This window comes from Stomoxys calcitrans, chromosome 1, assembly GCF_963082655.1.
Source record: "Stomoxys calcitrans chromosome 1, idStoCalc2.1, whole genome shotgun sequence".
NCBI lineage: Eukaryota > Metazoa > Arthropoda > Insecta > Diptera > Muscidae > Stomoxys > Stomoxys calcitrans.
Genome location: NC_081552.1, coordinates 249,828,114 through 249,842,777, shown reverse-complemented (window position 1 = coordinate 249,842,777; position 14,664 = coordinate 249,828,114). Strand labels below are relative to the sequence as shown.

The window sequence follows — 14,664 nt, the reverse complement described above, 5'->3', positions numbered from 1 at the left end:
AATTGGGGGCTCAACCGAAATAGCGTCGACTCAGTGAACTAAAACGACGATCGGCCAATAAAAGCCGCAGTGAAAGAAGAAACCTCGCGACGCGACTCGGTCGAGACGAACGGAGTAATTCAATGGTTAATGTGGAAAGGCGACAATCAGCCTGAACGGTTAAAAAAGAAAGAAAAAGAAAGGAAAAGACTCGACGAGGAAGTATATTTATTGTCTGCATCAAGCACATCAAAAGAGAAGAAAAAAGCAGAATAGTTTCTATCCACGAATGTCCAAGCACGGAATCACAGGTGTACAACTTCTTTAATTCTGCAACGCACACACTCTCACACAATCACGCAAAACGACGGTTGAATTTGAAAATACGGAGGTGGTTTAAATAACAACAGACGACGAGTGTATGTGTTAGTGAGAGAGAGACGGACTCTCGCAACCATACACAAAACGACGGTTAATTTTCAGAAGTGTATATGAGAACGCCGACATCCCAACGTTGTGTGTGTAGAGGCAAGTTGAGGAGAAGAGTGTGATTGTGTGTAAGACATTGTCAAGACACCTTGGACATTTGATACAATATCTGATTTGAATTGAGTGCACGTTTATGTGTTTGTGTGCAGCGGACAGTTCTTGTGAATATAAGAAAATAAAACTATAACAAAGACGCACACACACACTTGTGTAGAAAGAATACTCATAATAAATAAAAGAGAACCATGGCATGTTTAGGGGATTTTACGGCGGTTGACAATCGTTTAAGAACTGCCAAGCGTACGGTGGTGGTTGCGATGCATAAATTCATTTTTGGAAGAGAAGGAGATCGTGACAACCGAAAACGACTACGCTTGTTCGACGGCTTCGACTACGATGTAGACAGCGAAATGTATGCAAACAAAGCAACGTACATAAAGGCAAATTTGTGTCAAGCTGACCTGGTGTCGATATGTAACGCTTTGGGTATCGACTACATCGATGGTGATTTGTGTTTACACATCTTTAACAATCTGCGAAAGGGTGCAATGTTAGCTGCTGCTGTTGATGACGACGAAGACGATGATGAAGGCGACGACGACGACGACGACGACGGCGAAAGCAACGAAGACGACCGCACAATAATGAGAGCAGATAGCCAAGCAAGTGTTAGAGAATCAATTGGTGGTGGTTCACATAGTGACAAGCTGTTGCTTGCAGGCGATTTGGTCCGCGAACAGTGTCTCAAAGCTGAAGGTGTTCACGTACAGCAAACAATGAATTGCGAACTGCCTAGTGGTGTAAATAGAGAGGTTTCATCGTGTCAGACGCATCAATACAATGACGTTCCCAGATTTACTTTAAATTTCCGAGATATTGAAGACTCCATTCGACCTTTTGATGGAACTGATGACTTACCCATTGGCGCATGGTTGGATGAATTCGACGAAACTGCTTTTGTTATGGGATGGAATGACCTCCAGAAATTTGTGTTTGCTAAACGCTCATTGAAAGGGCTTGCGAAATTGTTTATATCAAGCGAACGTGGTATAACATCTTGGAGTACCCTTAAAAGCAAATTGGTAGAAGAATTCCAGTCGACGACAAACAGCGCACAGCTTCATAAACAATTGTCCGAACGACGAATCCAAAAAGGCGAAAATTACCTGGAATATCTTTTAAAGATGAAAGAGCTAGCTTCTCGAGGCAACATAGAAGACGACGCTTTGATACAATACGTAATCGACGGCATAAATGATTTAGCAACAAATAAGGCGATGCTGTATGGTGCCAGAAATCTTAGAGAGTTTAAGGAGAAATTAAGATGCTACGAGACGATGCAGGAAAAGATTAAACCAAGGTTTAATTTTAACCAAAAACAACCTGACAAGACGAAACAACCTGATAAGACGAAACAACCGGATAAGACAACAAACAAGGCCGAGAAAAAGGAGTTGTGTTACAACTGTGGCGAAAAAGGGCACACGTCCCGAAATTGCAGCGATAAAGATAAAGGGACCAAGTGTTTTGGATGTAATGAGTTTGGCCACATATCAAAACAATGTCCGCGCAAAAATGAAAGAGCCAATATGCGACGTTTAGTTCCTGATGACATAATGAAGAAAGTTGTTAAATTTTCTGATTTACAATACATGGCGATCTTCGATACAGGCAGCAGGTATAATGTTGTCAGCGATAAAGTTTACAATGATCTAAGAAGACCAACTCTTAAGAAATCTGATTTTTATTTGGTTGGATTTGGTGAAAGGACTCTCAACAACCGAATAAAGCCGCTGGGAAACTTCACGCATCAAGTTGAAATCGACGAGGAGGACTACCAATTGACATTCCACGTAGTTCCAGCAAATTCTATGGATATCGACGTGGTGCTAGGAAAGGATTTCTGCTCCGATGTTCGTGTTGAAATTACGGCGAATAGTTTAAAGTTCGAAAAGATCAAAGACGACGTTACCTCCCAGCAGCACAACATTATGCTCATAAGAACAGCTGACGAGCCAGAGAGTCAAGTAGACGTGAATTTAATGGCAAGTGATGGTGCAAAACGCGAAGTTATGAAGCTAATTGATAATTACAGACCTGAGAAGAACAAAACTACGAATGTCGAAATGAATATCATCCTGAGCGAAGACACTAACATATTTTCCAGACCTCGTAGATTACCAATGATTGAAAGGGAAGCAGTGGATGAGCAAGTGGACAAGTGGTTGGCTGATGGCATCATTGAGGAATCTGTGTCTGAATATAGCAGTCCAGTGGTGATGGTTAGGAAGAAGGATGGTTCGTATAGACTATGCGTTGATTTTAGACGCATGAATAAGATCATAGTTAAAGACCGATACCCCCTACCACTCATCGAAGATCAGCTAGACCGACTGCAAGAGGCTACGGTGTTCAGCACAATTGACTTAAAGAACGGATTCTTCCACGTGAGTGTAGCCGAAGCAAGCCGTAAGTACACCTCATTTGTTACTCACAACGGGCAATACCAGTTTTGTAAGGTGCCATTTGGTTTGTCAAACTCACCAGCTGTGTTCCAGAGGTTTATTAACACAATTTTTCGTGATTTGACACGAAGAGGTGTTGCACTTCCTTACGTCGACGACGTTATTATTCCATCGAAAGACGAAGACGAGGCCCTGCGAAATCTGAAGGAGGTAATACAAGTTTGCAAGGATTATGGACTTGACCTAAACTTGAAGAAAAGCCAATTTTTAGTCAGACGCGTGGAATTTCTTGGCCACGTAATCGAGAATAAGCAGATATTTCCATCAAATAGCAAGGTCGCCGCTATATTGAAATTCCCAATGCCGAAAGACGTTAAAGGGTTACAGAGTTTCCTAGGGCTTGCTAGTTATTTTAGGAAATTCATTCCAGATTTTTCAATATTGGCTAAACCTTTGAGCGACTTAACGAAGGCAGGAAGATTATTCGAGATGGGTCACGAACAGATTGCTACGTTTAACGCTTTGAAAAAGATTTTGTCAGAAGGACCCGTATTAAATATTTTTAATCAACGATACGAAACAGAAGTTCATACGGATGCATCGATGGACGGGTATGGCGCAATCTTATTGCAACGATCTCCAGATGACGACGGTTGGCATCCAGTATACTACATGAGCAGGAAGACGACGGACGCCGAAAGGAAATATTCCAGTTACGAGTTAGAGATACTCGCAGTTGTGGAGGCACTGAAGAAGTTCAGAGTATACTTACTTGGAATTCATTTTAAAATAGTATCCGACTGCAATGCATTCACCAAGACGATGGAGAAAAAAGATTTATGTACACGAGTTGCCAGATGGGTGTTGCTACTGCAAGAATTCGACTATGAAGTGGAGCATAGACCTGGTGTAAGGATGAAACATGTCGATTCATTAAGCCGATTTCCAATAATGACGATAGTGGAGGATAGTTTACTAACCAGATTGGAGAAAGCTCAACAACAAGACGATGAGTTATTGGCAATTATAAGCATTCTTCAAGAAAAAGACGTTCATGATAACTATTTCATGAAAGGAAATATTTTGTGCAGGTATGTTGATGACTATGAGGTAATGGTGATTCCTAAGGGAATGCAGAGGGAAGTAATACGAGCTGTTCATGAGAAAGGGCATTTTGCCAAAGACAAAGTCAAAGAGATTATAAGAAGGGAGTATTATATACCCAAATTAGAAGAGAAGGTCAAATATCATTTGCAGAATTGTATTCCATGCATAATGGCTAACCGGAAAAAAGGAAAACAGGAGGGCGAACTCCACCCATTACCGAAAGAGTTTCAACCATTGCATACCTACCACATTGATCATCTAGGACCATTGGAATCAACTAGCAAACAGTATAAACATATTTTTGCCGTGATAGACGCCTTCACAAAGTTCTGTTGGTTGTACCCAACAAAGACAACATCGACGAACGAAGTTTTATCTAAGCTGAAGTCGCAAAGTGTTCTATTTGGAAATCCCCATCAAATAATTTCGGACAGAGGAACTGCTTTTACCTCAGAGGACTTCAAACTGTATTGTGAGACGGAGAACATCAGACATTTCCTGATAACGACGGGCTTGCCACGAGCCAACGGGCAAATTGAGAGATTGAACTCGACGATTATAGCCGTTTTGTCAAAGTTGAGTATGGATGACCCTGTAAAGTGGTATCGACACGTTGCAAAAGTACAACAAGTCATAAATTCGACAATTTCCAGAAGTATTAGCACTACACCTTTTGAACTAATGTTTGGAGTAAAGATGAGGACTCCCGAACAATCTGAAATTCTGAAGATGATTGAGGATGAGCTGAATTCGAATTTCGTTGAAGAAAGAAACTTTTACAGACAAGCTGCGAAAGAGCAAATTTTAAAAGTCCAACAGGAAAACAGATTGTATTACAATCTACGACGACGTAAGGCCACTAAATACCAAAAGGGTGACTTAATTGCTATAAAGCGCACGCAATTTGGTCCAGGCCTTAAGCTGAAACCGAAATATTTGGGACCCTACGAAGTGATGAGGGTAAAGCCAAATGATACCTACGATGTTTTCAAACGTGGTTCTGGTGAGGGACCGATGAAAACTACAACTTGTGCAGAATACATGAAGAGGTGGTGCGATTTTGAGGGCGAGGATGAAGAATTCGAGACGAATTCCCCGCAGGATGGCCGAATTGTGGGAAAAGTTTGAATGTATGTGTGTTTGGCTTTGGTAAACACAAAGACGAGTAAGCGAAGCACACAGAAATCAGTCTATCCGCAGCCGTGACGACGTAAAGACGCGAGTTAAAACCGAACGCCATTCCATTAGTTTACATTGATTACTGTTTTACTTTTCTATTGATATCAAACATTTTATTGTACTTTGCTCTTAAACTTTAACTAAATATAAATAAAATAAAGGGATTTAAAAGAAGAAAAAAAGTGTCCACATGGGCAAAATTTGTTCTTTGTTCTTTGTCCCTGTATACTGCACTTATTTGTAGATTATGGCAAAAAGGGGCTTAAATCTGTATCTTTTTCATGGCCAAGTGTTTCAGGGACACCTCACCTCATAAACTCCCCCTAAACTACACATATATACCGACTATAGCAATGTGTAGCTCCCATGTGATTTTCGGGAGTGGAGAATGAATCTGATATCTACGTTTGAGGCAAAGAGTTTGGCTACTCCAATCCACCACCAAATCCAAGAGAATGCAGTAGATCTAACATCTAAACTCTAATGGGGAGGACCCTCCCCTTACGCTATTTCCAAAAACGCCATATCTCGGAGAGGGGTAGGATATCTAGGGGGCCGTCCCACCTCCAAAGCCACCAGCCACATGAAATCTAAAACAATAATGACAATATGGGACTCAAATGAAAGGTATTTGAGACCAGAATCTGATATATGGGGAACCGTCTCACTCTCAAATACACCCCCCTAACGGACATATTTACAGACCATAGCAATATTCGGCTCCAATGAAAGGTATTTGGGAGAAGAGCACCAATATAATATCCACATTGGCGTGAAATATCTGAAAGGCCGTACCAGCACCCCCAAACAGGACTTATTTTCTGACGTGACCGTATAGGGCTCAGATAAAATAAGAAAGTGAAAGAAGGCGCAGCGGAGCGGGCCCTGTCCAGCTATATACAACACATTCGTAAAAGATAAGTTGTAAAACAAAGTTTATTTCTAAAACCACTTTGACATTTCAATTTACGGCATTGGGGATAGATTTTTGTTGTTGTGCTAATGACGCTACCTCTTAGTTGTACCATGCGATCTCGCTAACAACTCGGCTCTAACCATTTTAAAGCCATATCTACCCGTTCTCAAACGGCATATTTTGTACTAGTTTTTCGATTTTCTCCCACAGTGCAGCCGGAAATCGACTTAAGGATTTATTCTTACTCCTGAATTCGCCATAACTTGCAGTGGGCGGTGTAAATGCTGGCCATTGTGGCACCAAGTATATTGGGATAATTTATGGTCTGAATTGAAATGTTGCAAAATTGCTTACGAACATAACATTTAAGAAAAGGAGAAAGACTTGCTGCTGGCTCATGGTACCATTTAGAGGTCAATCCCATGGCAGCCGGTTGTACGTACCGGATTGACCCAATCAAGTCCTTCATCGGCAAGGCTGCCCCCTCGGTGTACAACACACTGCTACCAATCCCAAGGCAGCCGGTTGTACGTACCGGATTGACCCGTTGAAATCCTTCATCGGCAAGGGCTGCCTCCTCAGTGTATAACACACTGCTACAACCACAAGAACACACTGCTACAACAACAAGAACACACTGCTACAACAACAGCAACAACCATTAAGAGGTAGTGTCATTAGCATAACAACAAAACTCTACCACCAACGAAACTACCTTGAGTGGCAAATGCCTTAAATTGAAATGTCAAAATGGTTTTAGAAATAAACATGGTTTTGCAACATATCTTCTTCAAATGTGTTTTATTTATGTATTTTTAACATTATAACACTGTTTTGTTGCTTATGTGTGGAATGTCGAATGAAATAGAACATATTTTTAAGATTTTAGCAAAAAATCACAGCTGTGTTATCAAGCCTTTGACATTTAGATTTACTGGAAAATCAAAACAAATTTAAAACAAAATTGTACTCAGCTGTTCGCATGACCTCACTTTATAAGTGCATCCTGTGACCTAACCTTCTATTAGTGAATCCTGAGTATTCCCATTCTAAATTCCATAAAGGTATCTCTATCTGTGATGACATTTTTTTTTCTAAAATCTTAAAGAATGTTACAAAAACTTGATATCCAAATAAACACCAACCTCTTTACATATGTGGTCATTTAATGAGCATAATTAATATGATAAGTCTTTTGAAAAATATATTCAATACGGTTTAAGGAACTAAAACAATTTTGCGCGATTATTTTTAACATTTATGCGCAGGTATACATATATAAATAACATCAAATACAAATAATTTTAAAATTTGAAATTTTTTTTAAGGATATAGTTTTTTGGGGGCAAGGTTTTATAAATAATCGGTCTTATTCACAAAACATAATGAAGCCTTAAAATTAGGTTTATTTGACAGTTCTATAAAGGAAATCTGTCAAATGACGAATATTGTAAATCTACCTTAAGTTTTGTGAATACCGGTGTAAGTCTAACAAGGTGAATGACACAAGCATGACTTTTGAATAAATAATAAGGTGAAATGTAAAAAATGAGATAAAAATGATATGAAACGAGTACTTAGGGGTAGACATGAAAATTTAGGACCAATGCAAAGTGAAATTACTAATTTGAGCAATCCTATGGCAGCCGGTTGTACGTACCAGATTGACCCGATGGAGTTCTTTAATGCTACAACAACTACAATTTGAGCATGACACAATCAAAGACTGTAAGAAAGAAGAAGAGTTGGCTTTAGAGCCCAATTCGGGATGACGGGTGACAACGTTTAAAGACACAACATGTTTGAATAGCTTACGATATTTCGCTTTTCTTTTTATTCCAACTTTCGGTTGCAAAGAAACAAAACAAAATACGAAAAAATGTTCGAAACTCAAAGCAGAAACTCACTCTTCTTCTTTCTTACGCTCATTGGACATAATTACCAGGTAGTGTACCGTAAACAGCTGAGTGAAGTGCACTATCTTTCAACGAGTTTTGGTTTACACACCCAAACAATGAAAAATGGCGCGAACTGTTACTAGTAGACAAAATCAGAGTTGCACTAATCACTGATTTTGACAGATAGTGCACTGAATATTTTGTTGTTGAGCAAATGCCACTACCTGTAAATGAATGTATCTTGAATTTGAGCATTTGAAATAGAAGACAACTTTTAGCTTTTCTAGATGAGAAATCATGGACATTTGTACAAGCTCTAGAAATCATTGAAAAATTTCTAGAAGGCCTAAGGTTTTTGCCTTGGAGTGTAAGAGGGAGATTAAAGCCTTCTCTGAGAATGGCACGATCCGCATCGTTTGAATGCTGTGCCATAGCGGAGTAAGGGGAATGAGAAAACAGACGATTTGGCAGTGAAGGCCAGAGGACTACCGTCAATAAACTTGGTTATCCCGAAGCCTTTCGGGTCGACACAGTCCGGGTTAAGGGCGTGGGCTACGAACGCATGTAAGACTGTGGAACAGTATTACGGTAGGTAGGACGGCGGTCGGTAGTGCATCGGTCAGTAGGGCAACGGTCAGTAGGGCAACGGTCGTAGAGCGGCTGTCGGTAGGGCGGCGAAAAGGGAAAGGAAGTAAAAAGGAGGTCAGTACAGCTTTCGGTATCAAAACGGAACCCATAGGACTACGAGCTTGTTATGCAAATTCGGTGCGGCAAGTGATAGCATTTGTACGGCATGTGGGGAAGATGATGAGACGTTGGAGGGTTTCCTATGTCCGTAATCGGATTTCGCGGCTAACAGACACAATACCGGACATGAACCATCTTAGGGGCGTGGTAAGGATTTTGTAAGTAGCGCAGAATTTCTAAATTAAATTTTCTTTTTCGAGGTTACATTTTAGTATTTAGAACGCATAACAAGCCAATTACTGGCTTAGGTGTATGTTCATAGTGGCATGGGGCGGAATAATAGCTGCAACCTTTTTTATACCTACCACACTAGGATGGGGGTATACTAATCTAGTTAGTCCGTTTGTATTACCTCAAAATATTGATCTGGATATTCTGAGTCGAACAAGCCATGACCGTCCGTCTGTCGAAATCACGATAGCGGCCGAACGCGTAAAGCTAGCCGATTGAAATGTTGCACAGATACTTAAATATAGGTCGTTGGGGATTGCAAATGGGCCATATCGGTTCAGATTTGGATATAGCTACCATATAATCTCCCGATTTGATTTCTTGAGCCCCTGGCAGACTTAATTTTCATCCGATTTGGCAGAATTTTTGCACATAGTGTTCTGTTATCACTTTCAACAACTATGCCAAGTTCGGTTTAAATCGGTCTATAACCTGATATAGTTTCCATATAAACCGATCTCGCGATTTGACTTCTTGAGCCCCTGGAAGCCTAAATTGTCTACCGATTTGGCTGAAATTTTGCAAATAGTGTTCTGTTATCATTTTCAACAACTGTGTCAAATACGGTTCAAATCGGTCTATAACCTGATGTAGCTCTCATATAAACCGATCTCCCGATTTGACGTCTCAAGCCCCTGGAAGCCTCAATTTTCATCCGATTTGGCAGAATTTTTGCACATAGTGTTATGTTATGATTTCCAAAAACTGTGACAAGTACGGTTCAAATCTGTGTATAACTGTTATAGTATCACCTACTAGTTCCCCTCAACGATAGTGTCTCCCATTATTCCCTTGATAAGAATCTTTCCACATTTTATTATTTCAAACATGATTTCCAAAGAATTGTTTACTTAAATATTAATATTAGCTTTAAACTGTATTTTCTTTCCAGCTGCATTTCCAAATGCAGCAATAAACAAAATTGCAACAATAAGAATTGTTCTACATTTTATTCCAGACAAATTTCCAAAGAATTGTTTACTTAAATATTAATATTAGCTTTAAACTGTATTTTCTTTTCAGCTGCATTTCCAACAACGAAAATGCAGCAATAAACAAAATTTTAGTATATAAGCCTAGTGAAAAATAAATAAAGCAAGTTATAATTCCAAACCACACCAAACGTCTTTTTTTTTTAGCCAAAGTTTTTCCGCAAATAAAAGTGGCGCAGTCGGTAGGATTCCGCAAAGTCCTATCCAACGTAAAAAATAATAAAACTGATTTTATTGTGCGTGATAGAACTAGGATTTTAATCCTTAGTGCGGTATTCGAAATATCCTTTATAAGATTAAAGGATACACAAATTTTCATGAAGGAAAAAGTATAAAGGATATTAAGAAATATCCCTGTGACTAAAAAATATTAGTGAAAAGAGAGAGGATAAAAAGATTTATTCTTTCAAACACTTGCGACGTACAAATTAGTGGAACCAGAAAGGATATAAAGATCTATCCTTTTGGTGAACATCCTTGTGTCAGAAGAAAACCTAGTGAAAAAAAAGGATATTCCTTCGAACACTATAGTGAATTATAAACTTCAAAGAAACGATATAAATATCCGTACAACATAATTTACAATTTTACGGACTCAAAATTTAACAAAGTTAAAATCAAAAATAAAAAAACTATAAAATATATCCTTAAACATAACTAAAAACCAAACGGAACAAAATAAAAAACTGAGAAATAACATTGCCAACAAGCTAATAAGTTAAAGAACAGTTCATGCCGAGAACTGCACCGTGGAAGACCCTACTACTAAGAAGAAAGTGAACCCGCAATCCTTAGCACCAACAACCAAATTTCAAAGTAAGACTATCTCTAGAAATCTATAATTAAGAACAATTTGTATATTTTATAAGAAAATATTTAACATACCTTTGTGAAAAAATCGTGTAGGAAAATAATTCCCCACAAGCAATTGTCGAAATTTTTTTTTCCCTCTTCAATGAGCGATGGGGACTCATTATCAGAGTACCCATCAGACTTTGAATACATACCAAGAAGCCCTAATAACGGGTCGACAGCATTAGAACTTGACTCAGGGATTGAATCGAATGATGGATACCTGACTGACGAAAGAACAGAACATTACATTCGTAACATAGGAAGTAACAGAAACAGACGCATTTTGAGAAAGAAACTCAGACAATATTTTAGACGTAATTAAACAAAAAAAAAAAAAACAAAACAAGACTATAGTCCAAAATATAAAGGAAAATCAATAACTAAAATGGCAGAACAGGCCGAAAATCAGATTAACAGACTAACCATAGACCCAATAAAATACTTAAACAACTTACCGGAGTTCTATGGGGATTCAAAAAACTTACAGACTTTTACTACCCTCGTTGACCGAATTTACCCACACTTACGCACATAGGACGAATTGTCCCAATTACTTTTCTCCGACATTATAAAGTCCAAACTCAAAGGAAAAGCTAGGCAGGCAATTGAGATAAACTGCCACGCGATTTCATGGACTGACATAAGAAACATGTTGCAAAACAATTTTGGGGACAGACGTTCTAGTGAAGAACTTTTCGACGAATTAAGGAGTGTGACTTTCAGGACGAACACACTAGACTTCTATAATGAGGTAAAGGACAAATTGCACAGACTAAACAACAAACTGGTAGTCATACTAGGAGAAGGTGAAGCAACTAGGCAAAGTGCGATTAATAATAAACACACCGCTTTAAACATTTTTGAAAGCAAAATTCCAGAGCCTATGAAATCCATCCTGTTCTGTAGGAACCCAGGAGACTTGGAACAGGCCATGGACATATTATTTCAAGCCGGCTACGCATACACCGGAAACAATGAAAATAGAGCACAGCCCAACGCACAATCTAGTAAACGAAGAAACTACCAACAACCATTCCCAAATCACGGAAGAAACCATCAACAACCATCCCCAAATCAAGGAAGAGATTACCAACCACCATTCGTAAACCAAGGAGGAAATTACCAACAACCATTCCCAAATCAAGGAAGAAATCACCAACCACCATTCGCAAACCAAGGAAGAAATTACCAACGACCATTCCCAAACCACGAACGAAATTTCCAAAACCCTTTCCATGCAAACAGACAAAACACTAGAAATCAGCCTGAACCCATGGAAATAGGCACAGCCGAAAATTTTCAGGACAGAGCCTCGACAGGCAATTACCATATATAATGGTAAAAACCAAGTTAGGTCACTTGAGACTGATAGTGGATACTGAAGCCACTAATTCAATTATTAATCCAGGAATTTGTCATCCGAAATGGATACACCAAATAAAACCTCTTGTTATTAAAACTCTCCAACACCAAGTGACCATAACAGAAAAGGCAGTAATTCCAGCATTTCAAGAATTTAATATAACTAGTAATGCGTTAGAGTTTTATGTTTTAAAATTTCACAATCACTATGATGGGTTACCAGGCAACGATATACTTAAAACATACAATACTTGCATAAATTATAAAAACAATTCCATACAAATAAACGGACAGGACATACCAATACTTTTTGACAATAAGAATAGCGAAAATAGAGAAGAAACAAATGACAAACCAATATTTTTTGAAGAACAATATAACAACAATTTAAGTAAAATCATGCCCACGCAGAAGGTAGGCGATGATACCAGGGATATGAAGCAATATCATGGCTTGGAACAACAAATTAGGACACAACACCTTAATTCTGAAGAGAAAAGATGTCTCTTACAGCTAATAAAAAAATACTCTTCAATCTTCTTCCAAGAAAATACTCGATTGAGTTTTACCAACGTTATAAAGCATAAAATTCGGACAAGAAACAATGTTCCAATAATTAGTAAATCCTATAGATATCCTTACATACATAAAGAAGAAGTCGAAGGACAGATACAAGAAATGTTGCAAAATAATATAATAAGGCATAGCAATTCGCCTTATTCTGCCCCTATTTGGATTGTGCCAAAAAAAGCCGATGCAAGTGGGAAGAACAAATGGAGACTTGTCATTGATTACCGTAAATTAAATGAGGACACAATCGATGATAAGTACCCCATACCTAACATTGACGAAATACTCGACAAACTGGGAAGATGCCAGTATTTTACAACACTTGACCTCGCAAAAGGATTTCATCAGATTGAAATCGAAGAGGAGGACATCCATAAAACTGCCTTCAGTGTGGAAGGAGGCCATTACGAGTTTTTACGAATGCCGTTTGGGCTAAAGACAGCCCCAGCGACATTCCAAAGGTTGATGAACTACGTCCTTAGAGACTATATCAACAAAATCTGTCTGGTTTATCTAGACGATGTGATAATATTTTCTACCTCACTGCAGGAACACATAAATTCAATAAAACTTGTTTTTAACCGTTTCCAAGAAGCCAACCTCAAGGTCCAATTGGACAAGTCGGAATTTTTAAAAAGGGAAACTGAATTCCTTGGCCATGTCGTGACATTAGAAGCTATAAAACCTAACCCAAAAAAATCGAGTGCATAGTTAACTTCCCCATCCCCAAATCACCTAAACAAATTAAACAATTCCTAGGTTTGACTGGTTATTATCGTAAATTTATAAAAGATTATTCGCTAATAGCTAAACCCATGACAAAGTGTCTTAAAAAGGATGCCAAAATAAACACATCCAATCCAGAATATCAGGAAAGCTTTAATACGCTAAGAAACTTACTAATACACGATCCAATCCTCGCTTACCCCGACTTTACTAAGAAATTCACCCTAACAACGGACGCTAGTAACTTTGCCCTTGGAGCGATACTATCTCAAGAAAACCACCCGATTTGCTATGCTAGTCGTACCCTAAATAAACACGAGATCAATTACAGTACGATAGAAAAAGAACTTCTAGCAATTATTTGGGCCACAAAATACTTTCGCCCATACCTTTTCGGACGCAAATTCATAATCGAGACTGATCACAAACCGCTAACATGGCTCTTTTCAATTAAAGAACCCAACTCAAAACTAGTCAGATGGAGGCTCAAGCTGTCAGAATTCGATTATGAGATTAAATACAAAAAGGGAACAAAAAAACAGTAATGCAGATGCACTATCAAGGATCAAAAAGGAAATTGTCGAGATCAATTCATTAGAAAACATCCAACCCATTTTTAAAGAGAGCGATTCACCTATAAATTTATTTAAAAACCAACTCATCGTAAAAAAAATTCATTCCGGATCAGCACGGATAAAAACCGAAAACATCTTTCAGAATATTAGAAAAACCGTAACAATAAAAGAACTAGATAAAGAATATGCAATTATGATTTTAAAAACCCACTGTCACCCAACACAAATAAATGCAGTTCTGATAGACAATGAATTTTACGACACTTTCAGAGACACTTGTAGGGAATTCTTTTCAAATAATAACGGATTCAAATTAATCAGGACTTTTAAAAAACTAGACGATATAGAAGACGAACTCCAACTAACAAACATAATTGAGGAAGAACATCTAAGCAAAAATCACAGAGGCATTCAGGTAGTGTTCGAGGAACTAAAAACAAAAATTTATAACCCCAAACTTAAATTAAGGATAACCCAGTTTATTAACAATTGCGAAATATGCACATTGGAAAAGTATGACAGAAGACCACCTAGACTACCTTACAAACTAACGGAAACGCCCACAAAACCCAG

General features: G+C 38.4%; 1 protein-coding gene across 1 annotated transcript in view; it reads left to right on the top strand.

Annotated features, from left to right (window-relative positions):
- Positions 1-10,204: 10,204 nt before the first annotated feature.
- LOC106094881 (nedd8-activating enzyme E1 catalytic subunit) overlaps positions 10,205-14,664 on the top strand; it is a 41,462-nt gene continuing 37,002 nt past the window's right edge. The window contains exon 1 of the mRNA XM_059362984.1: positions 10,205-10,819. The gene's annotated coding sequence lies outside the window, so the exon portion shown is untranslated. The remainder of the gene's footprint in view (positions 10,820-14,664) is intronic.